We start from the raw sequence: 27116 nt of genomic DNA on the forward strand, positions 1-27116 counted from the left end.
TGTATGAATTGTTAACTGGTTCCTATGACCTGAATGCCATATCCCATTGTGGATCATGGAGGGAATTCAATAATGGCACAGTAACTATTTTAATAGTATGTGCCCAACTAAAAGGAAATGACCTACATCTTAAGTAAGGCACAATGAGATTTAGGCATTTTACATTCAAGGACAGATAGGAATCAGAGCTGGATAGCTAAGAAGAGCAGGATTAGATGGGAATCTCTCATGAAATACGAGTCCTCCTTGATTTAAAAGAAAATATTTATCATGTGATTGCAAAGTAAATTATGTTACAATGGGAGTTGAAAAATGCACATCTACAAAGGGATGTGTTTCCTGAGGTAAAACAGAAGCAGATATAGGTGCTGTCTGTCACATAGGTGCTCCTTCCTGCCAACTAAGGGTGCTGATATTTGAGTGGGGTGAGGTGGGCCATGGACAGCCACGAGGGGCCCTAGATAAGATAAGGAGTCAGAATGAGAGCATAGCATCAGAAATCTTTTGCTAACGCTCCAATATAAGAGCTGGGAGAAGTTAGAAGAACCCAAGAGAGCGTTCCAAATGTCCCCTACAAAAATACCAGATGAAGGAGATCAGGAGTTAAAATATATACTTAATTATTGAAGTGTGCATCACTCATGTGCTACCTTACACACCTTGTATGGCTGTGCAGGTTTCTCCAAACTATGCTTTTATATCTGATCAGCAGTGAATGATGGGTCCACACTCGTTTTACCACATAGGAGGAAAAACCCTCACCTGCATGATTCAACACCAGGTGCTGGCCTGCCTATGCCACCTCCAGGCATGAATCTAAGCCAGTGGGTCACACAAATGGAAAGCAGGAGCAAAGGTTGAGAAACAGGAAGAGGGAACCAGTGTAGGGCTAAATTTGACAGCCATTCCTTCAACCTTTTGGGAGCGATTGTTACAAGGAGAAAAATGAACTGAAAACTTGAATTTGAGAGATGAAAAAATTCCAAGCTACTAGTTCCTTCTTCTCCTCCCTCTCCCCTTTCTTTTGTTGTTTCTATGTATTTTCCATGCAGTTCTGGTAAAATTTAATAGTAGGTGCTCAGTGGAACTATGGGGGAGGAAGTCATTCAGGCAGGTAGTCAACTCAGATATCACTGTCACACCAAGCCAACCCCTTCCCAGGAAAGTACTGGAGCCTGCTGCTATCACTTTGGAAAACAGCTCTCTCCGATGTGCCTCAGGTACTTCCTCATCTCTGTCCCCTAGATAGGTGTGAACACCTATCCCCTAGAACTTACCACAGTGAACTGCAATTGTCTGTTTAATTGTCGGGCTTCTGAGAGCAGAGCCTTGCTTTTTCCATATTCCTAGGATTTGCTTGGTGCCTAGGATGTAGAAGGTACTCAATGTTACCATCCCACAATCGCCATACATACAAACAGCACGGCAACATCAGTGTTCCCCATCTTGTTAAGAGTGTCCCTACCCAACCTACACTTTAAATGCTATCCATGATTTCAACAAGTGCTGTGTGTCCACAACACAGCCGGCCCTGTGTCAGGCATGGGAAGACAGAGGTGAATTGGCAGTTGAGTGAGTTTTTATTTGGAAGTTTATGGACTAGTCCCTCTTTCTGAAATCAGTCAGTGGCCGAAGTCACTAGTCACTGTAAGGTCCCCTCCCTTCCCATCATTGCCTTGGGTTCAGATCTTCCTCTTCTCTCACTCCAAATATGGCTGGTTGCACTTCTTCACTGCTCCAAGGGACTGTTATATGAGGTATCCTTGCCATGACCTCATGATGGGTGAAGCGAGTTTCTCCTGCCCTTTAACTTTTGACTTGGCTGAGTGATTTGCTTCAGCCAGTGAGATATTCATGGATGTGAAGTGAGCAGAGACCTGACTGTTGCTTGTGTGGTTTGATTGGGCTCTTGCACTTCTGCCTTCATCATGAGATAAAGTACATATGCTGGGTAGTCACTGCCCCTTTGGTGTAGGTCCCAGAATGAGGCAGATGGAGTACAGTGTCCCTAATCAGCCCACACAATTACAGCTTAAAATACCCACCTCAGCGGACCTATAGACCTGGGAATATGAGAAGAACTTCTCAGTTACTGGGATTATTTGTTACACAGCATTAGTCTGGCAAAAGCTAACTAAGACACCAACTATTGCAGTAAATTATCGCCCAACTTTGGAAACTTCCCATTTTCTAAATGTCCTTCAACACAGATCTGATCATATCATTCTTGCTTTTAGTCCGTCTGTGTCCATTGCCTGCCTCTTAAAGTTTCATGGCCTCAGGAAGATGTTCGGATTCCTCTTTCTTTAGCCTAACGTACTTTTCCTGCTTCATCCACGTATCTCCTACCCTAAGCTCTATGTATCCCATATCACTTCCCCCTTTGCCTGTTGAAATTCTCCTTTAGGATTTTGCATAAGTGCCACCTCAGAAAGATGGTTACCATCTTCCTTTCACTCAAAATGAAATCCTGTACCTCTGCTCCCACAGTATGGAATTCAAAATTTCTTTTGGAAAATATATTCTAGCTGTACAGTGGTTTATTTACAAATCTAGCTTTCCAAATTAAGTCAATGTATCATTGGGAGCAAGAACCACAGCTTTAAATCTTACTATTCTCCAGATTTTTTTTTCTTCATTTTTTGAAATTGTATCTGGCTGATTACTTGGGTTGAATGTCAAGTGAATAAATGACCAGAAATGTTTAATTCACTCATTGTTTAAAATGGTCCACCTGGTCAATATGCTGAATTAATTTACATCATTCTAATATGGACTGTTCACCGTTGTTGGATCCTGGAGACCCTAGGTACTAAATATTCTGCAGTTATATAGAATAAAGAAATGTCTTGCCCCAAATGCCAACAGAAACACGTATTGAGAAACACTTCTAGACCCTTCATTCCCAATCTCTTTTTCAGGTGTCAAGACTTGGAAGGAGTAACAAAATGATTTTGCCATTCATTTCTTAATAAAAATGACAGTAGTGATGATTTTTCCTCCTCTGTAGCTTTACATAAGATGAATGGAAATCCTCAAAGACATTGAACAATTGCAAAATAAACAGAATTTCTCTTTTCTGAGGAACATGATTGGACCCTCAAGTTAAAATTATGTATCCCCTGCACTGTACACCTGAAGCTGATGCTGAACAATAATGAATGTGAACTACAAGCTTATATGTGTATGTGTGTGTGTGTGCGTGTGTGTGTACTTACAAGAAGCGGAGTACAGCATTAGGAATAGAGACAGTGGAAATGTAATGGCTGTGTGCGATGTCAGAGGGGTAGTGGATGGGGGAGGGGGGTTGACACAGTGTGAGGGATATAAATGATAAATGTCTAAGTATTACTTTGTTTTGTGCATCTGAAACTAATAAAAAAAAATAATATATCCCGGTTTTATTTTTTCACCTTCACTCATTTCCCATATCTCTCCTAGGCCTGCTTAACCCACATAGTCTGGCCATCAGGGGGGTATTCTGTCACCCCAGTAGTGTTGTTTCCAGGCCAGTGAGGGAAATAGTGTCAATAATGGCACTTATCCTCTCACAGGACGGCTGCTGAGGGACCTTTCATTGCAGAGGACAATCCCATCCCATTTAGGTGGCCGCCATGTCCCCACGCAACCCAAGGAGCACGTGCCTGCATAGCAGGCATGTTGAGTAGTAGTGAATGTGAACCCATGCCATTCACAAAAATCATTTTTTGCATTTTACCTTTACCTCCCAAAGTTGTCTTAAATTAGGAAGAAAAAAAAATTGTGTTCCCTGAGAGTCTTATAAGAGTAGGAAGGCTTGAGTCTTGCCCCAGGGATGTGTGCTGTAAATGCTGCAGGCAGTCAACTCCCTGGAACTCTTCCGGTCCCGCTTTCCTTATTTCTCTTTCACGTGTCTGTCTGCGTGGCCTGACTGGATCTGAGGGGTATGGCATATGGCTTTTTGCCGCTTGAACTGCCATACAAGTAAATGTCATTGGCGTATAATGCCAGATTTCCATTTTGTGAATCATAGGGCGGAGAATTCTGTCCGAAAGTACCCAGGCCACTCGCTCTATGTTCTTCCAGCAGAAGGAGAAAAGGGTAAGAGCCATGCCTCAGAGACACTGTTCTTAATAAAATGCATCTATCCTAATAGAGAGTCGATAGAAAATGGAGATGCTGTGGACCTTAAGTGGGTTCGGAAAAGCTGCTTGGCTTGTTTCATTGTGGTCAGGGCACTGGGCCATCCTGGGTATTTGCTCCAAGCCTCAACTAAGCAGACACTGGTCAATCAGGGATGTAGAATTGTTTTTGAATTTGTTCAGGCAGATAAAATTCATGTGTGCACATACCAGAATAATAAGACTGGGAATAAAAGGTACCAACCATTTTTCAATGCAGTTGACCAGAATATTGTATCCATTACATTTACCAGCAATAAAACACTTTAGGACAGAGTCGGCTGAGGCTGCCACAAACACCCTCCGTTTGGGGTCCCCACCGCCATTTCCCCACCTCCCCACACCCCACCTCACTGCACCACCTGCTACTCTCCAACCCCCTCCAATGGATGAGGAGTCAAGAGGAGGGTTTGGTAATTCACACAAGAAGAATGGGTTCCATTAATAAGTTCCCTAAGTCAAGGGCTGAGAGACTTCTACCCCCTGCTGTAGACCCAGCAGGGGTTCAAACCCCAGCTTGGTGATAGCCTTGCTGTTGATCTTGGATGGATGAATTTCTTGGCCCTGTTTATCAGTCTTCCCATTTGTGAAACGTGGAACTTAATATAATTATTGTGAGGGTTAAAGGAGCCAGTATTGGGCCGATCACATGACATGGCCGCTATTCGATCACTTCTGAATTGCAAAACTAAAAATTCTTTAGGCTCTAGGCTCTAGACTCTAATATCTGTAAAGCACTTGGGCCATTTCCATAAGGGAAAGGACAGGAAGGATGACAGAATGTTGCAGACAAGCTGTGGGGAGGCATGGATGCCAGTCCAGCTCTGCCTCTTGCTGAACTGCACCACCCTGGGTGGTTCTGCTTCCGCACTCACTTTGCTTAGAGCCTGGTGGCACCTGAGGCAGGTTCCTTCTTCTTTGCTTTGCATTTTTTCCCTCCTCATCCGTTCAATGATTCCTTCTAATCCTTACATCATCAGTCTCGTCCTCTTGGGGGCTATCTTCTCACCAGTCTATAAATGTACTCAAATCTTCTGCATTTTAAAAAACAAACAAACAACTGCTTCTCAATCCTCTATCCACCCCCCTTGAAGTCAGATTTCCTCAAATAGTTGGCTATACGAACCACCTCCTCTTTTTACTTCCTAGTCACTTATTAATCAACCTACCGTGATGTGTCTTTTGCTCTCACTGAAAATATAACTAAGCAGAAGAGAAATATGACTCTAAAAAGGACTGTGTTACATTCTCAATACTTCACAATCTCTCTAGCCACAAATGCCACTGGTTTTGACAAACTTAAGAAGAACCTCAGATGGACATTTTTAAATCTCTATCTCTTTTGCCTTCTTTGCAGCCCTGGACCCTGCTGGCTGTGACTTTGGAAAGGGACACACACACGCCCACACACACGATGTATACATGATACACTATGGATATTAAAGGAAGAAATAAAATAATAACCATTGTTCCAGTTGCTTGTGATATTTTGAGGAAAAACATTCAAAAGGTAACTAAAAATATAACGAAGCTCAAGAAGGGAAATAGGTCTCTAAAATGCACTCAGATATATTTCGAATACTTGAAAACCTCTTCAACCACAAAAGACATGATTTTAAAGAGGCAAGTGGAGATTGAGAGGAATTATTGAGTTGTTCTAATTTAAGACGAGATACAAGTCACATTGTTATGAATCTCTGCTCTGATGAAACAGAGACATCACAAAAAATATAAAAATACATCTTTTATTCCTCACACCTTTATACTTATTGACATCCTCCGTCCTCCCCACTCAATTTCTTCTCTTTAGCCTGAAAAGCTCCCCACATCTCTCTTACCCTTAGAAATGTTTTCTCACCTCTTGTTCCTCTTTCAAATTCTTACTCAATCTCTTTGCTTCCATGCTCTGCCAAGTTTTTCCAGGAGAGAAGGCCGTCTCCACTGACTCACCTCCCTCACTCGCTGTGGTCTGACATTCACCCATATCTTAAAATTGCTTTATTTAGGACAGCAATCACCTCCCGAGTGTCGAGTCCGATGGCCTCTTCCCAGGGCTCATCCCGTGCCATCGCTCTGACACTGGCTCATGTCCTCACCTGCGCTTCCTGGCATCCTATCCATTCTCTGACTCCCGAGGCACTGCCACCACCTCTCACTGACCCCTTAAGCTTCAGTGTTCCCCAGACATGTCTTCTTGTTTCTCTCCTTCCCCTTCCTCCTTCCCACCCACAGTCTCTCATCTTCAGCCATCCTTGAACTCTAGGAGTGGCGTGACAATCCACATCATCTCCTAGACGTGGCACTTTCGAGGGATCCCTGGCTTCCTCACCTTTTTTTTCATAACAGGTCCCCAGATCCCATGAATCCACTAGCATAGGAAAAGGGGTCATCGGGCTTTTGTTGCTATGACCCTGCTTCTTGCCACTATGTCTCTTATGTAGACTGTGTTTGTATTTTGATTGTTCTTCCAGAATGTGGACTCGTCTCACCTCGTTCTCTTTTCCACCAGCTGCCAGAAACACCTTTCTAGAACACACTTCTTCTTATAACACATCCGTACTCAAAAATCTTTGGCTTCCTCTTCTTAGAACTTGATAACAGAAGTTCCACAGTCTATTGCAAACCACTTTTCCAAGCAAAATGCCTCTCAGACCCTGCAACTCTCCCTACTAATCTAGAATGAATCATACTGATGGCTCCCCGAGCATGCTTTGTACTTCCAAGTCTCTCTCTTTACCCATATTCCCTCAGCAAGGAAGACGCTTCATCTTTTCGTTTGAAATTCTGCCCATCCTGTGAGGCCCAGCTCATGGGCCCTGTGGAGCCCATCCAAAGGGGCAGAATTAATTATTTTCTATTAGGTAGACTTTCCTTCTCCCTCTCTTGTAGCACTTAACATTTTTGGCCATACATTGAGTTAGAAAACTTCTTGTAGCCAATTAGCTTACTTCAAAGGTGTCTCTCGCCACCCTTTGCCCACCTTGTGGCTGCCTTCAGGCAATGCTGCTGAAGCCGGGAAGGGCCCACTGGAAACCATGGTCTTAGGTGATATTGTTTGTCTACACTCTCTCATTCTGGACTCTATTCCTGAGAACAGGGGCAAATTCTTCTTCACCTTTCTGCCCCAGGGTGCCTACCAAAAAATTATGTAGTCGCTCAACAAATGTTACCTGGATTGAATTTTTATCCAGCCACTAACAGAAAAAGAAGCTGATAATATTTTTAATAAGCTGACGATATTTAAAAAAGAAAAAGCACATTCTAGAACAAACTTTTAAACTATAGAATGGATTCAATCCATAAGTGAAGAGCATTGTATGACTAAGATATGACAGGAGTAGGAGAGAGTCTTCAGTGACGACTTCTTTTAGGGCCAGAAAAAAAAATTTAAGGCATTTCCAGGGGAGAAGGAAAAGGAAATTTGTGTGTGTGTGCCTTAAAAACACGTTTAGGTTTTGTTTTGCGGGTATTTGCTGCCTGACAAAAGCCAGCTGCTTTCTCATGTTGGCATGTGCTCCTGCACAGAGACCAGAGGCTGAGAGGCTAGAAACGCATTCCCATCCCAACCCAGGCTGAGCCTGGGAGACCCAGCCTCCAGGTGTCTGTGAGGTTACCTACCTCCCCTCTAACCCTCCCCTGGCTTATACAAGAAGACCTGGAGCTCCTTCTGCAAAAAGGAAAGGAAGAGTTGTCATCCACAGTGACGTGAAGGGGCCCCTTGTGACCACTTTGCTGCCATTGACCTTGACATTTCAGTAGAATGTAAAGAAATTTTGGGGGAACTAAGTTCCTCTTGGGAAATTTGTCAACAATTGATGACTTCCTTTATAAAGCCAGGCAATACAGTGTGGCTATTTAGAATCAGAAGCATTCCAGAGAGAAAAAGAAAGGCTCGCATATAGATGTTCATCTATCTCATTGTTATTTATAGCAGCAAGAAAATGGGAAATAACCCAGCAGTCCAGCAATGAGGATATGATAAGTTAATTTATGGGCACATTTCTTTATAGGTTACATTTTTCAGTCAAAGTGACATTTGTAAATAGTACCTAAATACAGGAAAATATTTTTATATTATGTTAAATGTAGGGGGAACGGAATGCAAAACTATATCTTAACTGCAAACTAGGAAGGTCTTAACCTTAAATTTGAATGATTTTAACAACGGTTTCTTCTGCATGGTGGGATTAATTATAATTGTTCTCTTTTATTATATTTTTAATGTTAGGCATTTTCTCTACTGAGCATATGTGTTCTTATAGTCATATTAAAACAACTTTAAAATATGGGAGTGCACAACTCTCAGCAAGTTCCAGATGTGCTCTGATCAGTGGTCCTAGGTTAGAGGGAATTCTTTAACCTCAACACCTCATGTTATCAATTCAGACTAAGTTCATTTATTCTTCCTTGAAAGAAAAGCATGGGTTTCTAGCTAGGCAGTGTCCTGCATCTTTAGCCTGAAGTTGATTGGCGCTAAGATCAAAAGCCCTCGGAGGCCCCATATGAGGGGGACTCATTAACTGGGAAGAAGTTCTGAGCAGATGTGACATCCTTGAAAAAAAATGAGCCAGATGGCAGCCAGAGCTGGGCCCAGCACCTGGGCAGCTTGTGAAATGGGCTTTGGAAAGAGTGGTTTCAAGAGTGCTTTCCAATGCACCCTTTTCTTTTTCAGGCTGGGAATTGCAAGAGTGGGAAGAGGAAGAAATGGGAGAAAACATGAGATAAGTGACGGAGATGTTTTCGAAGATAGCCTCATCTCAGAACTTATCCATGATGTTGGGGAGAGTGACAGAAGTACTCAGAGGGCTTTCGTACCTTCCCCAAGTGTAATGGTTTGCAGAAAGATTTAGTATTCTTGGCTAAACCAGAGCCATCTAGAAATATGGTTTCCTGGTGCTGTGCTAATAAATCTGACTCTAAGGAGTTCACAGGATTGGGGAATACCTCTGGAAAGAGATAATTATGAAAGAATGTGACATGTGCAATAGTGAAAGCCCAAACCTTGTATGGAAATAATTCAAAAGAGGAAATTACATAGAGACTTTACTTCGGATGCCCTTGATGTATAAATAGACCATCACCAGGCGAGCAAAACAGAGTCCACTGGGAAATGACATGAAATGCAATGAATACAAGAAAAGAGAACTTAGTAGGTGAAGCTTTACTACTTTCAACATCAGTTGTATGAATGGAGGCCAACTCCTTACTTCCAAAATGGACTTTTTTGATGAAATATATTTTTTCAGTATCTGTACAGAACAGCTCATGTGTCTAACAGACAATAGATTTGCAAAATAAGCAAGAGCACTTGTTCATGTTTGAGCATATGGGATTATTTGAAATACTTGCTTCATAGTTGTCATGCTTGTCACTGTGTTGAGAAAATTGTAGGTGTCGTATTTTGGACATCATTTTTCATGATTGCCTTGGGTTGACTTTGGAAGAGAAGCACTTTTTGCATGTAAATGGATCGGTTATTGTCCTTTGGGGCCAATTTTTATTTATATTTTCAAATTAAGAGCTTCCTGCAATATTGGCTTAAAGATACAGGCAAGTACTAAATAAAATCATAATTTTGTCTGAACTGAGTTGCTGCACCAGTTAGGTTGCAAAGCTCATTCTTTGTGAGAGTTGGGAATAACCTGTCAATATCATTTGCCTAGGGGCTCACGGTTCATATTTCAAAGCTTCCTTTAATTGGAAGAAGAATAGATAACAGCTGGAAGCAACCTGGTGCTTCCAAGCTGATGATCTTGGGGGGCTGGGCTGAAGAACAGGCTTGTCCTGTGGTGGCAGGGTTGGTTCGCCGTGAGCCTGCGTACTCTGACCTGGTTTTTCCTAAAGAGGTTCTGCGTTGTTGCTGATATTCTTTGGGACTCTGGGCACATAGCTATGATATGACTGGCTTCTAACAAAGCCAACTTCTTTACTAAGGGGTAGACTAAAATTAACTGGTTTAAACAGAACTCATCCCAGAATTCCATACATTGATCCCCTTGGTCCTGTGGGTGTCCTTACCTAGTGGTTCCATATCTGCCTCTGTACAGACCTCTCGGACCGCCTTCCAGGTCCTCAAGCTCCTTGTGCTATGTCTAACCCCTTCCACATCCTCCTGGGAACTGACCGCCTAAGACTCTAGCACCTTCCTGTGCCTCCCTCCTCGCCAGGGTCAACTGCCTCTACTATGTTTCCCCGAAAATAAGACCTAACTGGAAAATAAGCCCCAGCGTGACTTTTCAGGATGACATCCCCTGAACATAAGCCCTAATGCGTCTTTTGGAGCAAAAATTAATAGAAGACCCGGTCTTATTTTCAGAGAAACATGGTACTTCTCGACCTCTACGGTTTTCCTCTTGCTCAGCAAACCCTCCATGCTCCCTTCTCACGGCCGGCTTACCCTGTTGTGTGGCAGTGTAGTCCCTGTACTAACAGGAGACCAGAACACATGGGTTGTCTGTGAATCTGGGAGCAGAAAGAGCGGAGGCAGTGAGGGCATCGAATGTTAACCATTTGATATAATATAGATTTACTCTCTATCAACGGCAATGAAATTGGTCCTCCCATTGAGAATACCAGGAACTTGTTGTCTTCCTCCAAGGTAGAATTATTTGCATGTGAAATGGATGTGTGTTTCAGAATTAGGAGATGTTTATTTATGCATCATATCTGAACACCAAGAACACCCAGAAGCTACCCTTTTTTACTGGTAAAGAATCTGTTCCCCACTTTGCGTCATGGAAGAATAGCCTACCATTGGCCCAGCAGTGTTTTGCCACCCTATTGCCAGAGGACATGCTTGGCAGGGATGAGACGAGGATTTTGGCATTTTCATTTTTCCTTTTGGCATGATTTTTTTTTATCAGCCTGCAATTCTGGAATGCAATTCCGTGGTATATTTGGAAAATTTGAGCTGGCAAGATGATAAACTTTCAGAATTTCACCACCTATTCCCTTTGAAGGCGCTCAGAATTATAAGTGATGCAGGACATCAGGCCTTGCTCTTCTGTCCCCATGTTCTTCTTAGGTCAGCCCATTCCATCTGGCCAAGTCCATCACGCCCCAGGGACTTCCAAATCTTCACTCTCCAACCCTAGGAATGCAAATCAGGGTCACCTGTCAGAGGTCGGTGCTTTGGAGAAAGGAAGAAGAAATGCATGGGTTGGAGATAAGCTGGCATTTTGTCAATCTGGTTTTATTTGAGTACATAGATTTGCTTATATTTTAGGCATTTTACGGGAAATACAAAAATGGCCAGGACCAGGGAAATAAACATCTTCATATTAATGCCTCATAAATATGAGTTATAAAATATAACTTAACCTTAGGATGCTATCAGAACAATCTTGTCTTCTCCGGAGTCTTTGCTTACGGGAGCTCTGAGGCCCAGAAGTAGTATGCTGCTTCTGGTGCTTCTCAAACAAACAGCTGAGTTTGAATCCTGAGACCATCACTCGCTGGATGGTGACTCTAGAAATTAGTGGGTCCTAATTTCTCTTTGTGGAAAATGGGCATTGTGGTGATACCGACCCACTGTAAGCACTATATAGACCTTTGCTATTGTTTTTCATACCCTCCCACAGATGGCAAGGTTGTGCCACATACAGCTTGGCATCCTGGGTCCTAAAGATATTGAGCTAGTGACATTATACTGGGCTTTGTGAGTTCTGCGTATGAGCCTCTTATCAGGAGGGTGAGGAAAAGAGAAGTAGCTATGTGTATGTAGGGATTTTCTATGAAATATTAAAATGATTCTCCTCTCCTAATTCTGAAACACCTATCCCCTTGGGGGATAAAAAGATACGTACAATTTAACATGACCATATTTAGTTGAGGCTTTGCATGTGTTTTGGTTTTAAAATGCACCATGTAAAAAATCAGAGATAACTATACATTGCTTATAGAGAAATAGCTCTCCAATGTCTTGGGAATAAAATAAAGTATTGGACCGAGCCAAGAGTAGTTACACTTTTGACTTATGAGGACAGTGTTCCTACTTCTGACCTCACACCCTTGGGAGACGTGGTTTGGTCCGGGCTATATTGGGCCTTTTTCTGTAAGACAGGGTGGAAGTGAAGTCTGTGTTTGTGTGTGCGCTCATCTTAGAACACATGGACGGGATGGCACGCCTTAAGATGGCTACGATGTAACTGGACGTGAGCTTCCTGCAAGACACCCTACCGGTTCAGAATTTTCTTGAAGCTGATGACCTCCCTCTTAAGAAGGAATCAACCAGAAAGAAATGGGGCTCAAAGAAACAGAAGCGGGGCCATATCATGAACTAAGGGTGTCATTACAATCACATTCATTGTCAGCAATGAACATGCATCCTGATGAAAGGCATGCCTACAAGATGGAAGCAATCTGTCTGGGACCAGGAGTTGGAAAACGGAAGGATTTGCTCTCAGTGCCCCCTCTCTGTAACCTAGTAAATAGAATCCCCTTTAGCCCTTTTAAAATGCTTACTATAAATGGCGCTCATTTTAGACAAGACCTGTAGGTAGATGAAGGAGAATTTAGACAGCTAATTTAGAAATCATTCTGCAGCACCATTATTACTTCCTGATCCAAAAATACATCTTCCCTAACAGGATTCATTTTTGATTTGTGAATTTATTTTAAAAGTTTTACAAGGGTATATAGGTATATGAATTACATCAGATTTGGTAATAGTATACTTAATAAATCATGTTTATGGAAAGGAATAGAATTTAATTAGCTTGACTCTGCCCCTAAGAAAATGCAGGATAAATGGTACCAGCAGAGCAAAGAGTATAGGCTGCAATGCAGGGGATGAAATGAAGAGAGATTTCTTCTGATTTGTATTCAGATGCCCAGGGTGATTGTTTTTCCTTAAATTTCCCAGGTATTTGATGCTGTGATTCCCCTCTCCTGTCCGTGGACAGCACATAATAAATCTGACTGTGTTAATCTTTTCCTACCAATACTACATTTTGAGCCTGTAGAGTGCAAGTCCATTAGATGTATGCTTCATATCAGTTCTTGGGGGCTTGACAAACAGCAATTCAAATATCAAGCCAATAAAATCCAGGTTTTCCTTTTTTTGTATATGCTCTTTTCATTGCACAGTCTAAAAAGGAAAGACTATCTAATAATGGCTGACTTAACTAACCCGGTCTGTGATCTCAGTAACAAAACCACTAGGTAAGATTCCATGGGAAAATTCCTGGGAAGATTCTCCAAATACTCTGCAGCTATTTGGTATAAAGTGACCCCTCTGGACATGTAGATGAAACTGCTTATTTTTCAGAACTAGAACTGTGACCAGCTAGTTGAACCAAAGAACTTGCTTATCAGCTTTTGAACACATAAAGGGGGTGGGAGCCCAGACTGAAAGCCAAAGAAATTCCCTGCCTACCTATCGTGCAATGTTGTCTTAAACATGAATTTTCTAGGAAAAAAATACCTGAAGAAGATTTATGACATTTCATAGGGTCCACAATAATACATGACCTACATATTTTATTGTTGGCAAGTCTGATAGCATATCTAAGTATTTGGTGAATCTCATTTTAAGGACCCTGCGTGTTCCTTTTTTTGTGTGCATAGCTAGTGAGCTGTGAACTGTGCTCTGGGATTCACCCTCAACTCGAGAATTTGTAGTCTATCAAAGGAAGGTGATCTTGTTCTGACGTAGATGGGTCTTTGGGGAATGGCGTGGAATAGTGAGCCGTCCCCATTCTCAAAAACAAAAACAAACAAAAAAAAACTTTCTCCATTTTATGCATTAAATGGAACTAAAGATTAATTTAGGGTTAGTCTTCTTTTATACACACATCTCTTAGTGATTCTCAAACTGTGGTGTGTATAAGAATGCCCTAGAGAGCTTGGGAAAATGTTCCTAGACTCCAGTCCCTGAGATTCTGGTTTAGGAGAGAAGTAATAGGACCCCAGAAATCTGAATTTGGATAAGAACTGCAAATGATTCTGATACAAGTGGTTTCTGTCAATCACACTTAGAGAAACGGGAGTTAGAATCACTTGGTTCAAATCCCAGCTCTGCCACTTTTTATCTTTATAGCTTTGGCCAAGCTAATTAACCTCCTTATGCCTCAGTTTCCTCATTCTGTATACAAAGGATAATAATAACACCTCACAGGGTGTTGTGAGGATTAAATTGATTAATCCAAATGAAGTGCTTACATTGCTACATGGACTGTTAATTGCTCAGAAAATGTTAGCTGCATCAGTCCAACAAGTGTGTGGATGCCTTGAAGTAGATTGTTTCGATCAGATTGACATCCTGTTCGTATATTGTTGAGATCAGCTGAGGGACGTTTTGAGTTATGTTGGGGAAGGGGGGTGGTCAATGGCTGGCTCATCCTTGCTTGTAGAGTAACAACCAAACTCCTTAATGTGGTCTCAAGGATCTTGCAGATCTGGCCTCTGCTTTCTCTCGAAGCTTGTCTCATGCTGTCCTTTAAGCATTCTCACTGCCATCAGCCACACTGCCCTCTTGCAGGTTTCCAAAGAAGCCACACTCCTAGCACCTGGCCTTTGCATGTATCACCCCTTATGCCTTGGACACCATTCTCCTCACTTTGAATTCATTCGCTGTCACCCTTTCTTTAGATCGTAGCTCAAATGTCACTGTTCCCAAGATACTTTCCCACACCTCATTAAGTCTTTTTGTTATTTGTGCTCGTAACATGTAGCTGTCCCTCTATCCCGTTTATCAGTTATACTTTAATATGTTTCTCTCCTCTACCAGAGCCGTGCTATAAAACAGAAACTGTGTTCATTTGTTTTGTCTTTAGCACAGTGTCATATAAACACTCACTAAATATCTGTGGCTAACAAAACAAATTTTGGTTGAGGGACGACCTGGTTGGAATGACATGTGTCTCCATAGAAACAGTGGTGATTTGGACAGTCTCAGGAAGATAACCCAGCAAAAGGTACGGGCCCCAGAGATGAGCAGAGTAGGCGGGAGAGATTGCAGATGTTCCAGAAATATGGTAGAGAAACCCTGACATACTCATGACATATCCACGGCCCTAGAGGGTAGAGATAGTCTGGACAGAGCTGAGAAAGATGGCCAGTGTTGGATTTGGGTGCCTGAGAGACAGAACTTGGGTGAGCTTTTTCCCAAGCACAAAATGGCACAAAGAGACAAAATGGAAAACCAGGATTCAGATTCTTGAAAGAGCAAATCCAACATCAAGACCATTAGGCCAGAGGTGAGCACTTGGAGATGGATGGAAATGTGGTTTTGACTGAGAGTCATTTAGGAATAAAGGAGTCCCAAGACTACTGTGGACTATTGGACAGTGGGTGTGTGGATAAATGGATGGTTCACCTTGGTTTCACGAGCCGGAGGCATGCCAAGAGCAGGCCTCAGCCCCCAGGTGCCTGGCCTGTGTCATTAATGGCTTGTGGGCACCAGACTTGCAGAGACGGTTAGGAAAGACAAGGTTCACCTTGGGATTCATGGCAGTGGGACAGAGAATAATTCTTTTTGCTCTGCCTTGAGTCAGAATCATAGCCTTCTTTGACACTTGCCATTTTCAGCCAATCTCGGTAGAACGGAGGGCTTCCCACAGACCCACGAGTGTCTTCGCCACCATCTGATCCCTGCCCTGGGACAGACCAGGCCACGCTGCCATTCATTGCTCAGTGGCGGCCCCTGCTGTTAAAGAGGAAGACAGCAGCGCATCCAGAGTTGGTGACATTAACGCTGGTCATGCAATCAGAGAATTTAGGGCAAGCAGGGGAGGAGTGGAAGCTCATGTAACTGGGCTGAGGAAATGCCCAGGGAGATCCCCAGTGTTCCAACTGCCTGGGTGAGGTGCCCGCGTAGAGAAGAAACTGGGCCTAAATACTTTTGTGCTTAAACATCTTCCACAGGCCTCCTGGTTTAATTAATTCATTCCAAAGGTTTGCTAGGAACCACCACAGTGCCCTCTGAGAAATGCCATTGCACATTTTTATTTGGGGGCTTTCAGAGCTGCCAGATGACACATATTTTTAAAGGTACCCCATTTATTTTTAGGTGAACTTACAGGAAGGTTTAGTTAGGGGTGGAGGCACCAGAGGGGCTGTTTACTTACATCCTGAGCAGGAATTGATTGGCGTGTGGGTCCTCCTGTGGGAACCCCGCTGGGATGCACTCTTGCATGCACTCTTGCATGCGTGCATTTCGGGCCATGAGAGCATGCCTGGTGGGTGTGTGCTCCGTGTACACAGTGAGGTGGTGACATGATATTTTTGGACAAAAACTGTATGTGAAGAGAAGGAGGGAGAAAGCAAACTTGCAATCAAATAGAAGTAGGGAGGGGGGGGAGATGAGATTGCAGTTGATTATGGGTCTGGCAGCAGATGTTCTGCACGGATCCAACTCACTGCAGCCAGTCTGTTTCCGTGGCAACAGAATCAGTAATTATTGAGCCTGGGCACTCCCCCCTCCTTTCTCCCAACAAGGTAGAGGCTGATGAATTTGAACTATCGCCAGCCCATCACCAGCTCTTTCTTTTTCTTCTGCTTCTTCCTCATTTTCTTTTTCCTTTTTCAGTTCTTTCTAAAGAAAAGTGAGGGTATTGAGGCGTACCAGGAAGAAGAGGTATATGTTTATTGATGAATGAGCATTAGACACGAGCGATGAGATGAAGTCATATTTTTCTCTTGTGATAGTATCAGAGAAAAGCTCTTCCTAGAAAAACCGATGATCTCGGAAGATGTTAAATAAATGAGCAGGAGTTTCCCTGAAATGGAAGTTCCTTGTGATTGGCTGATCTGCGTGCGATGCCTGCCAATCGGAGCACCCCTGGGCTCCAGCTCCATAAACATAAGCAAAGCTACATGCTTATTCTTCTGGACTTGAAGTGTAGACCATTCAAAGGTGTGCGGCCGGTCTCCATTCACATGGCTCAACTGGAAACCGATTTCATGAACAAGCTTCCTCAGGAACCATCTGGTATTCTAGCACATTGTTCTTCTGGGGGACGGCTCTAAGTCATTTGGTGGTGACAGCAGCTTAGAAGCAGTATTTGTAGTTGGGAAAGATGGACTTACGGGAGCTTGGTGAGTAAACCTCCGTCTTACATATCTGTCCACTGGTATTGGCAGCCTGAGCTCAGTTGTAGCTTTGTCCTATTGTCTGCTGAAGAAACTGTGAATTGGAGCAGATGCATGGAAGGGTCGGCATTCTAAGGCACCCGTGATGTTTGAGCTTCTGTATTTCAAAGGCTGCATGAGCTGCCTGGGTACGGTCGGATCTGCAGAACTGGGTATTATACTAGGACATTGGTTTGTTTAGTTGGGATTATTGTGAGGCGCGGAGTTTTGCTTTATCTCCCTGGGTACTGATCCATTTCAAAAGAAGACGCTTGAAAACTAAATTATTAAGAGTCAACCCTGTGCATTTCTGGGAAGAGAGAGAAAGGTGCAGGCACACAGCCGAGCCTTGAGCTGCTCGATTGTGTTGCTGGCATTTGCATTGTGAAGAGAGATGTTATTACAATGGTCTGTCACACACTTCTTCAGACCCCCAGCCGCAGAAGGAAGAATCTCTTCTGTGTGCGCTGCTGTTCTCAGCTCGGGGAGTGTGCCACCGAGCTAGGTCGTGCCCCTTCCTTGTTTCACGAAACCCGTCTCCAAATTAAAATATGCTCTTTCTCTTAAAAAAAAAAAATGAATTGCAAAATGAGTTGAAGTATATTCAGAGAGATCTTAGCTGTCAAAAATCATGCTTTAAAATGACTCTGTTTTGCATCCTTTTAAAACCTCTGAAAACCTGAGAGCGTTTGCAAAGTTATATTCGAGGATTGGCTTTTGGCCAGGGAAGGGATGCTCTGAGCTATCGCTCTGCTCTCGGGGGTTTAATTTTCTGACACTGGTGATGAAATTTTCAATTTTGTTGTGTGGAAGCAAGAAGAATAAGAAAGCAGGGCTGTAAACCGGCGATGGAGGGGTAACGTGTGGAAGGAGGAGCTCTGTGCCTTGAGGGACCCTTCTAGCTGCAAAGTTAAAAATATCTGTGGCAAGACAGAACTCGAGCACAGTGTAGGATTCCAGGAGAACAACAGTCCTTCTGAACGTGGAGAAGAACGGCGCTATCTTTGATTTGGATGCAGGGAGTAGGGGCTGAACCTAGAGCTCCCATCTCTGCCTGAGAACCTGTTCCCAACATCTCTAGGGGCTGATCCTGAGGCTTCCCCACTGCTAGATTTTTGTTTTGTTTTGAATGTGATTCCCTATCGTATGTGCTGGGATGACTGACAGCACACTTGATGTCTCCCATTTACAGCCCACTTGGGTTCCATAGCAGACAGAAGAAAAGAGAAAAAAGCATTATCGTCTGGTTTATAAATAAATGCATGTGCAATACTGGTACAGGGACATCGTATTGGCTTGTCCTTTAACATGATGTCCTGTTGACAGAAGAGAGTGTCATGGGTCTTCATGAGGGTGCCCTAGACTAGAATCCGCCATGTCCTAAGTAGGACCTGTGATGGATGGGTAAAGAAACAGACGAGCAAGGAAGGTTTTGCCCAGAGGAGACTTGAAAGCAGGGCAAAGGTGAATGGGTGCGTTGAAGAGACCGCCGAGTCTTGTGAGCAGTGAGAAAGTAGGGCTACTGCCACAGGAGGAGGTGCAGCGTTTCCTAACTGGGGGGACAGTGCACAACATACAGGAAACCTGGTCACCTCACCAGGTCAGTGACCCGTTTGGTAGCTGAAGGCCTCTCCAGAAATGCTAGCTGTCCTCTGATCCCAAGACCTCAAGATGGTATGCTACATTGAGAATTCCACCAGATTGTAGGCAAGTGTGTACATGCCAACTGTCCCTCCAGTGTCTCCCTGCTCAGTTCACTTTGGTACACGCGCAGTTTTGAGGAACTCTTGTGTCTGGTGGATGTACATTAAGAGGCAGTCATATAATTAGAATGATCCTCCACTCTTTTCTGGTCTCTTCTCTCCCCCATTAGTGTCACTTTACATGAGTGAAGTGCTGGCACCTCTTGGCAAGAATGAGAGAAAAAGCAGCCTTTTATAGAAACACTAAAAATGCAAAAAAAAAAAAATGAAGAGTAGTTATTCACCTATTTTTGGATCATGGAAGTCTAAGAATTTGCGATTCTCCCCTGGGCCTAAGAAAATACCTGCATGCATAATCACGTGACACTTTGACGACAGCCCACTTCAGGGTCAAGGAGGATCTCCGTCCGGGGAGAGTGGCCAAGCGCTTCTTATGCCCTCAAGTTTATTATTTCCTTTTGTTGCCAGTGGGGTCCCTGAATTCTGCCACGGCCCCGTGGCAGTGACCTGTGGCCTCGAGCTGGAGCTTAGCTCCTAAATGAGGCTCTGGGCGTTCTCACGTAAGGCTCTCATTAAGAAGTCTTGGAAGGAATTCTAGAACATGGTGATTTTCTCCCTCCTGAGCCTCAAGTGGTGGTAAACTAGAGCGATGGGACTTGAAATGTTTTTTCGGGTAACAGCACCCTTGTGCCGTCTGCTCCTGAGGGAGCAGGCTTCTTCCCTCGCCGACTCCTAGCATCAGTAGGATGTGGGGCAATACCAGAAAGATAAATGGAAAGACCAAGAAAAAGGAATTCCCTTAGAGTTTTCAAGCGACCGTCCGAGTTCCCCACTGTAAGTTAAGGTGAATGTAAATAAGTTGAATCAAATCCCTGAAATTCAGCACTGAAAGTTAGAATGATCCAATCCCTCAGTTCTCCCAGTAATCGGAATAGAGTTACTCACAACAGCAATAGCTCGCCTGCCTTGAGCATTTACTGCGTACCAGGCACCTTTCAATACATTTTAGGTAGCTGTAATAACTCACTGATGGTTTACAGCAGCCCAACAGGACTATTTTTATACCTATTTTCTAGATGAGGAAATTGAGTCACCAAAATATAAAGAAACGCACCCATGCTTATCCATATCCATCCAGGAACGGGCAAGTGCTTGGTGTTTTCACACATGCTGATTTACTCGTGTGCTGTCTTCGTGGATGACAGGAGTGTGAGTACGGGGAGAAGGGGGTCTCCTCGGCTCGCTGTCTGGTAGTCAGGCCACAGGGAGATGAATTAAACAGTCATGGCAATAAGTCAGATTCCAAAGGCATTTCGGGGTAGTTTGGTGAATTGTTAATAATGTCATTTAGGAAAAGAAGTCTGAGCTAAGTAAACGCTCGTCACCAAAATGCCCCAGTTGTTACTGCCCTTGTGTTACTGCGTGACACGCCCCCTTATTCCGCAGAGTGTTTATTTGACTGGTATGAACTGAGGCAGTGTCTATATGACATAGCACCTCCTGGGCCATCTGTGAGAGCTCCATGGCTGCCCTTTGCTTGCATTTGCCAGGAATGATTTGCAGTTACCATAGCAGTGGTGAGGGTCCTGCAGGGCCAAGAACAACAGGGCAGCCGGTTTGGGGATGTGCGTGACCCGCCATGGCTGTGGGAATCACCAGGGCCACCAAGTTTTCTGCAGACCTTGTGAATGCAAGAGACTGGCCCTGCTCATAAAAAGATCCCAGGGAGTGACAGTGACCATACATGGATGGAGCGGCTGAAGACGCAGGAGATCAGGCCTGGAAATCATCAAGTGATGTTTTCAAACCGTGCCCCTCAGAGTTGGGATAATGTGGAGCCGGAGGTGGGGTGGGGGGGGGGAGCATGTGAATTCTCCCCTCCTATTTCACCTAAGCGTCTCCATTTCTGTCTGTCGTATATACTGGCATTCCCACTGAAGGCTTATTAATGAAATATGAAAGAGAAGGGGTAAGGCTGCTAAAAGGAAAAAAGACTGATCTCCTCAAGATTTCCAGTTTGACAGACCAGAACCTAAAACGAGGTCACATATCTAGGGAAGGGACTCTGTCGGGGTCTTAGGAGTAGGTTTTAAAAACGGGTTATGAGCTACGCGTGCCTAACATTACACACTTTCTGCTATGACACGAGGTATGGGTACGTATAGAAGACCATTTTAATAACTATTCAAAGAAAAAGGTCCTACAGGAACAATATGGTAGACCTCTTTCTAGGCCAGCACTGTCTAGAAATATACTGCAAGTTATGTATGTAATTTCAATTTTTCACTAATTATATTAAAAAAGTTTAAAAAGACACAGATTTGTGAATTTTAATAATATATAGTACTTACCCCAGTATGTCCTAAATCTTATCATCGCAATTCTCAACTACAAAATTATTAACAAAATATTTATATTCAGGTTTTCATGTTAAGTCTTCGAAGGCTGATGTTATTTTACACTTACAGTGTGACTCAGTTTGGATACTCGATTTTCACAGGAAATCTGTATTTAGATTTTGTAAAATTTATTGTTAAAAAAAAACACATTCATGTATGCAGGTTATTCCAAACATACTTAAAAGTTTTCTAAGAATCAAAGTGAGTGTCCATTTTTAAATTTAAATTAGCTAAAATTAAATGAAATTGAAAGCCCGATTGTGCAGTCACGCTGGGCACGTGTTTCAAGGCCGTGGCCACCTGTGGTTCGTGCTGCCCGACTGGACAGCACAGCACTGGGCTCTCAGTGAACGCACCTACCCACTAGGCCAGTTACTTCTGTCACTTCATCATCATGCCATGGTGCCTTCATCTCTTTGACCTCCGTGAGGTTCCTGGAAGATGTGCTCTGGTAACAGAGAGAGAAACCGAACATCAGTGTTCACAAATGTGTGCCATTCCTTTAGCCATTGTCCACAGCAAACACACCACGAAGGTCAATCTTGGGTTCTCCGTGACGGTTTGGCATGGTGGGATACAGAGGTGTGACTTTCCTGTTGCAGAAAGTCAACACTCACCCTGTGTTGAGTCCCCAGCTATCTTCGTCCTGCCCTTCACTTTGGGACCACCTCCCTCAACTCAGCATGTTCAGGGAACATGGGTTTTATTTTAGTAACAAGCTAAGAAAACCATGATTGAGAAAGTAACTCAGCCTCAGATAATTTTTTTTATGAAGACAAGTATAAATTGAAGTGAAGGGATGATTTCATTGCTGTCATCGTTTTCCATTCTGCAAAGTTTGTTTAGCTAGAAAATATTGACTAAGTCGTACTTCCAGTTAATTTGATCTTAAATTTTTTACCTTCAACATGAGATATTATCCTATTTATCTACTCACCCAAAGTTTTCTGTTTTTATAAAGTTTTTTAAAAACCATGAAAATATAATCAGCCTCTTCAATAACTAGATTAAAATCGTGCTGCAAAGTCTTCTCAGAGGCATCGGGTCCTAACACTGACATTTCAGCCAAATCTGCAAGTGGAAAAATAAAGCTAACTACAAGTTCGGTCCTCCTAAGCCTTCTGTTAATAAAGAACTCTTTTAGGAATTCCACAAAACATTGAGAAGGGGCGGGGGGGAATCCATAGAGTTCAGTACCATCACCTGGTATCAGGTATGGCTTCTGCTAAAACTCTACCCATTTCCAGCATGTTGGACAAAATTCCCAAGGAGAAAGCCTAATGACTTAATCACTCCATAACGTTTGTTGGATTAAAATGTGTGGGCCCTTGCAACTTCTTTTCTAATCTTGTATCTTTTTTTCTTTCCTTGGTATGACTCAATCTTCTTTTTTGAGGCAACACTGGGAGACCAGATAGATTAATCCATAGACAGGGTTGAAAGTAAGAGCGAGACGAGTGACTTTGTCATCTGCTGATGTTTGGCCAAGCTAAGGACGTCTAGCCAATCATGAGTGAGAAGTGCTGTGGGATTCCAGTGAGTGCAGAGGTGCTGGGAAATAGCTGTGTATTCTATATGTGAAATGATCCTTACAATAATTGTCTTTGCATTAGCACAGGACTTGGAAGTCCACAAATATGCTAGCTTATTTCAAGCCATCTGTGAGAATCTAGAAATCCAGGACGAGCAAAGTATTTGTGTAGATGACAGAGCGGTAATCTAGAATCCAAGGCCTTGGGTTATTGTCTCCAGGTTAGTAACTAAATTTTGCAAGTCATTAAACCTTCATGCTCCTCAGCATCTTTACATGGGTAAAGAGGAGTTTGGCCTTGGTGATTTGCAAGGTCATGCGTGAGTCACACTTCCAAACAATTTGTCCTCTGGAGCCTATGCTCCATCAATCATACCAGTCTTTGCCTCTGTCACATACACCCTGGACATCCTTCTTAACACAGCACTAAGTCAGCCACTACCAAGCGGTCAGAACTGGTTTACACCTGAACCTGACTGAGTATCCCTCTGTCCTTTCCTTAGCTCGGTGCCTCGTGCAAGACTTTGAAAAGGAACATACAGGGAATTATCATCAGTATGCAGGGTTTCGGGGATAAGGGATTGAAAGTTCTTTACTCACCCTCTGGCTCAGCTGTTCCGTGGAGGTGTTGCCATCTGACGGGAGGGCTGTATCCTGGCACTTTGGGAGCTCACTTTTCTTTTCCTTTGAGCTGTAAGTGATGAGAGAGCTGTCAAGGAGAGCAGTTCCCTGGCCTCATTCCCAGACCTGAAGCATAATGAAATAAAGTTTCGTCCTGACTTGGTTGGAATTATAGCTCAACATTTGAGATAGCACCTGGGCCAGTTCTAACATTCACTTGCCGGCTTGGAGTGAAGCACCCATCAGCTAGTGGGCCTCAGGCCTTCAGACTGGCAGCACATCAAGTTCATGAGTCCTTGGCTTGGGAGAGGTTATTTCTGAGTAGAGCCAACCAGGCCACAGGTCCCAGCAGATGAGATGGAGCCCTCTCATGTCTCCTGGGCCAGCAATGTGAAATCGGCATTCGGAAACTATCATTATACAAAGAGTGACATCAAAGCAGAACTGGTCTAAAAGCCACCCACACTGGTATTGTCCCTAGACCTAGATTACTTAATGTGCAGGGTTCAGTTCAGGCTTGGGCTCTGCGGGTGTTACCCTTCCAGCTTCAGAGAGCCGTGGGGATCAGGGGCTAAAAGTCCCTATTCTATATTTCATGAGCCAGACTCAATGTCCCTGCAAAGTAGACCCAAGAACTTTTGCAAAGACCAGCTTATGGGGCGATCCCTCGTTCCTCTGTAAAATTTCCTAAGAACTAGGTAGGTGACTGTTTAACCTTTGTGAACCTTAGTTTCCTCGTCTGGGAAAATGGAAGTAATGGTGCATTTCTCACAGGGCTGCTGATGAGTGAAAAATCCCTGCTGTCACTGGACCCCATCCAGGGAGAAAAGAGCAGTGTATCTAGAACCAAGAGCCTGGGCTGAAGTCCCAGTTTAGCCACTAGTAAGGTTTAGGTCTTGCCATATACCTCTTCAATCTTAGTATTTTTTTCTCTCATGGGTAAAATATGGATAATATCTATTCCATCTGACATGTAGAAATGTTTAGAGAACAAATGAATTAACATACCCCATGTACTTCGTGGATTGTAACATAAGGTATTACTCTTATTGTTGGAAATCTAATATCTCCTAACAACTCAGCCTTGTCTATTGAAGAGAAATAATTGGAAACATGTTTCTGGAGCCAGAATAGCAGAAGCTCCAGGATGGTGATGTATTCTTTCCTGATTTTGGAAGCCAGTCAAGATCAAACAATATTGTGCTTCTAGGCAGATGCCTTGCAGCTTTCAGGAAGGCTGTGACCTGCCATAAATACTTGGTCTCTGCAGATGGCCTGTAAATCTTTCTGGATAGCCAAGCCTTAGCCATCCTGCCCCAACTTGGTCTTTCTTCTTCTTTGCTTTGGAAAACGTGCACACTTTTTGTTCCTCCATATGCAGGTTCCCAGCCACTTCTTGGTAGCTTTCTTTACTGCCCCTGTCCCATACAGCATGCACTTCACGCCCTGAATTATGTATTCCATCAAGAGCGGAGAACGGTTGATTGCTTCCTTTGTTTTATCTGGTTACCTATTTACTATAAACCCCTTGCCTCCTGGATCTTAAAGAAACCTGAGTCCTGGAACGGCAAATAGATTCTGGTGACAACTTGAGTGCACTAATGGTGGCTGTCTAAATGCTCTACATCTGGTCTCAATGGGCTCATAGGCAAGGAGGGAAGGGTAGCAGCATGAAGTTACCTTATTACAGGTGAAGAAAGTGAGGCTCAGAAAAATTAATTGACTTGCTAATATGTCTCTATTAACAAGGGGCAACATTCACATTTCCTCAATTTATTCAACAAGCAGTATTTGCTGAATGCCTACTGTGTATCAACTCTAGGCCTTGGTACTATTATGGACATAGATAATCTATGCACATCTAGGATTAACCTGGAAGTTTATTTTTCATGTGATCCTTAGCTTCAAAGTTGGAATCATCCAGAATATAGAAGCTACAATAAAAAATAAAAAAAATTTCCAACAAGACACAGTTACTTATATAATAGTCACTAATTTATTTGTGTGTTCTCTTCTGAATCCATTTCCATGCCCATTATATAAAGAATAAATATCCACTTTCAAAAAATGGGCTTTCGTAAGAGTTCTTTGAAAACAACTTGAAAGTAATTGATGAAAACAAATTGGCCTGTAACTGCCCTTGCCTTCTACCTCCCTTCTCAGCCTGCTTCGTTATATCGCTCCAGTGGCACAGAATTGAAAATGAACACTGAAGAGAAACTGAACCATAGAAACAAACTCAAGAGCTGTGCACTATTCTAGTATTGCAATGCAACCTAGATGAAACCTAGAGGAACAAAAAAATGTCCATTCTTAGCCAAAGTTTGCAAACTGTTAGAATTGTTAAGGGAGAAAGGGTTTATAACTGTGGTGACAGAGAACTGTTGCAATCCGAGGTCACCTCGGTGTACGTGTAAATGGCAGTGGACAGGACGATCTCTGAGCCCTACATTTAAACACTATAGTAACTGTACAGAGACCACACCATCTGTGCGTGGCAGTCTGTCCCTCTCTCCCATCACTGGTATAATTGTCCTTCGTGAGCTCACGTCCAGCCACTTGCTTCAAGTCCAGAACAATGTCAGAAACCCTTGCGTGGTGGGTGTAACAATTCTGCCAATTACGTGCTAGGCACTTTATGTATACACCGGTCTTTTTAAATGGAATTTCCAAAACATTTATTTTTTTCTTCATTTTTAGTGTAGTTATCATTTTAAAATTACCGCGTGCAGTGGTCCATCAGGATATGTTTTTTTTATCCGAGAGTACATCCCTCTATACTCTAAGGATGGCGTGGGAATCACGGAGGCTTTAGCACCGATCCAGTCTCCGTCCTTCTTCTGAGCACAGTCTCAGTAGCGTGTTAAGAGCAATACTAAAACACATTGTGGCCCCTTTTACAGAGAAGTAAACAGATGTAGAGAGTTAGCTTATTATCCCTCTAGTCAGCGGCAGACTGAAGTTCAAATCCAGGTCTGTGTGATTCCCAAGTCCATGTTCTTTTTACTAACTGATGTCTAGTGCCTCCATTCCAGCCTCACTACCTGCATGTTGATTTGTAGCTAATGCATCAGAAACAGTCTTCAACTTCTACCAGGGTATTCATTCCCCTGAAGGATGTGAAAACTTTTCAAGGGAAAGGCAGGCATGGGTAGCTCTAAGGTAATCCATTTCCACATTCTCAGTTTCCACTTACACATGAAAATCGACCACCTTGAGACAGCACTGGTGGCCTCCACAAACCTTTTACCTGCTTGACAAAAAAAAAAAAAAGCTTTCTCTCACTTCCACCTTACAGTGCCATGTTGCCCAAAGTGTATAAACCCAGTCAAGATTTTTTCAGCCTTCTGTCCACAGAATACGTTATGTGTGTGTGTGTGTGTGTGTGTGTGTGTGTGTACATATATAGTTTCAGAAAAGTACGATAGTATGATTAAACATAAAATTCTGTATGAGTAGAATCTAGATAGAGTGGGGAAAATGGGAGGTAGAATTGGAATTATGGAAATTTAGTTCCAGGACAGGAGTTGGCAAACAAAGAAAGACCTGTGGGTCAAATCCAACCCCCTGCCTCTTGTAAATAAAATTCAAGGGGAACATTCCCATGCCCGTTCATCTACGTATCCCCTCT

The 27116-nt window shown here is 43.1% G+C and overlaps 1 protein-coding gene across 10 annotated transcripts in view; it reads left to right on the forward strand.

Annotated features, from left to right (window-relative positions):
* Positions 1 to 27116, forward strand: part of ELMO1 (engulfment and cell motility 1) — a 478109-nt gene that overhangs the window by 339265 nt on the left and 111728 nt on the right. Inside the window, exon 1 of one of the 10 annotated variants that reach the window (XM_081079147.1) lies at positions 16769 to 17198. The exons of the other annotated variants lie outside the window; for them this stretch is intronic. The gene's annotated coding sequence lies outside the window, so the exon portion shown is untranslated. Of the gene's footprint in view, positions 1 to 16768; positions 17199 to 27116 lie in introns of those variants that run through there. 10 annotated transcript variants of the gene reach the window in all.

This window comes from Rhinolophus hipposideros (assembly GCF_964194185.1).
Source record: "Rhinolophus hipposideros genome assembly, chromosome: 18".
Lineage (NCBI taxonomy): Eukaryota > Metazoa > Chordata > Mammalia > Chiroptera > Rhinolophidae > Rhinolophus > Rhinolophus hipposideros.